Here is a 2,500-nt window from a genome sequence, read left to right on the forward strand (position 1 = left end):
AAACAATCTGTACTGAAACATCTACAGTATCACCATGGAGATAAACAATCTGTACTGAAACATCTACAGAGTATCTACCATGGAGAGTATCACCATGGAGATAAACAATCTGTACTGAAACATCTACAGTATCACCATGGAGATAAGCAATCTGTACTGAAACATCTACAGTATCACCATGGAGATAAACAATCTGTACTGAAACATCTACAGTATCACCATAGAGACAAACAATCTGTACTGAAACATCTACAGTATCACCATGGAGATAAACAATCTGTACTGAAACATCTACAGTATCACCATAGAGACAAACAATCTGTACTGAAACATCTACAGTATCACCATGGAGATAAGCAATCTGTACTGAAACATCTACAGTATCACCATGGAGATAAACAATCTGTACTGAAACATCTACAGTATCACCATAGAGACAATCAATCTGTACTGAAACATCTACAGTATCACCATAGAGACAAACAATCTGTACTGAAACATCTACAGTATCACCATAGAGACAATCAATCTGTACTGAAACATCTACAGTATCACCATAGAGACAATCAATCTGTACTGAAACATCTACAGTATCACCATGGAGATAAACAATCTGTACTGAAACATCTACAGTATCACCATGGAGATAAACAATCTGTACTGAAACATCTACAGTATCACCATGGAGATAAACAATCTGTACTGAAACATCTACAGTATCACCATGGAGATAAACAATCTGTACTGAAACATCTACAGTATCACCATGGAGATAAACAATCTGTACTGAAACATCTACAGTATCACCATAGAGACAATCAATCTGTACTGAAACATCTACAGTATCACCATGGAGATAAACAATCTGTACTGAAACATCTACAGTATCACCATAGAGACAAACAATCTGTACTGAAACATCTACAGTATCACCATAGAGACAATCAATCTGTACTGAAACATCTACAGTATCACCATAGAGACAATCAATCTGTACTGAAACATCTACAGTATCACCATGGAGATAAACAATCTGTACTGAAACATCTACAGTATCACCATGGAGATAAGCAATCTGTACTGAAACATCTACAGTATCACCATAGAGACAAACAATCTGTACTGAAACATCTACAGTATCACCATGGAGATAAACAATCTGTACTGAAACATCTACAGTATCACCATAGAGACAATCAATCTGTACTGAAACATCTACAGTATCACCATGGAGATAAACAATCTGTACTGAAACATCTACAGTATCACCATAGAGACAATCAATCTGTACTGAAACATCTACAGTATCACCATGGAGATAAACAATCTGTACTGAAACATCTACAGTATCACCATAGAGACAAACAATCTGTACTGAAACATCTACAGAGTACTACCATAGAGACAATCAATCTGTACTGAAACATCTACAGTATCACCATAGAGACAATCAATCTGTACTGAAACATCTACAGTATCACCATAGAGACAAACAATCTGTACTGAAACATCTACAGTATCACCATAGAGATAAACAATCTGTACTGAAACATCTACAGTATCACCATAGAGACAAACAATCTGTACTGAAACATCTACAGTATCACCATGGAGACAAACAATCTGTACTGAAACATCTACAGTATCACCATAGAGACAAACAATCTGTACTGAAACATCTACAGTATCACCATGGAGATAAACAATCTGTACTGAAACATCTACAGAGTACTACCATAGAGACAATCAATCTGTACTGAAACATCTACAGTATCACCATAGAGACAAACAATCTGTACTGAAACATCTACAGTATCACCATAGAGACAAACAATCTGTACTGAAACATCTACAGTATCACCATAGAGACAAACAATCTGTACTGAAACATCTACAGTATCACCATAGAGACAAACAATCTGTACTGAAACATCTACAGTATCACCATAGAGATAAACAATCTGTACTGAAACATCTACAGAGTACTACCATAGAGACAATCAATCTGTACTGAAACATCTACAGTATCACCATAGAGATAAACAATCTGAACTGAAACATCTACAGTATCACCATAGAGACAAACAATCTGTACTGAAACATCTACAGTATCACCATAGAGATAAACAATCTGTACTGAAACATCTACAGTATCACCATAGAGATAAACAATCTGTACTGAAACATCTACAGAGTACTACTGTAGAGACAATCAATCTGTACTGAAACATCTACAGAGTACTACCATAGAGACAAACAATCTGTACTGAAACATCTACAGTATCACCATAGAGACAAACAATCTGTACTGAAACATCTACAGTATCACCATAGAGACAAACAATCTGTACTGAAACATCTACAGTATCACCATTGAGACAATCAATCTGTACTGAAACATCTACAGAGTACTACCATAGAGACAAACAATCTGTACTGAAACATCTACAGAGTACTACCATAGAGACAATCAATCTGTACTGAAACATCTACAGAGTAC

General features: G+C 35.8%; 1 protein-coding gene across 3 annotated transcripts in view; it reads right to left on the reverse strand.

Annotated features, from left to right (window-relative positions):
* Nucleotides 1–2,500, reverse strand: part of LOC118397627 (gamma-aminobutyric acid type B receptor subunit 1-like) — a 301,998-nt gene that overhangs the window by 4,435 nt on the left and 295,063 nt on the right. The window lies entirely within an intron of this gene.

Source organism: Oncorhynchus keta, chromosome 19 (assembly GCF_023373465.1).
Source record: "Oncorhynchus keta strain PuntledgeMale-10-30-2019 chromosome 19, Oket_V2, whole genome shotgun sequence".
Lineage (NCBI taxonomy): Eukaryota > Metazoa > Chordata > Actinopteri > Salmoniformes > Salmonidae > Oncorhynchus > Oncorhynchus keta.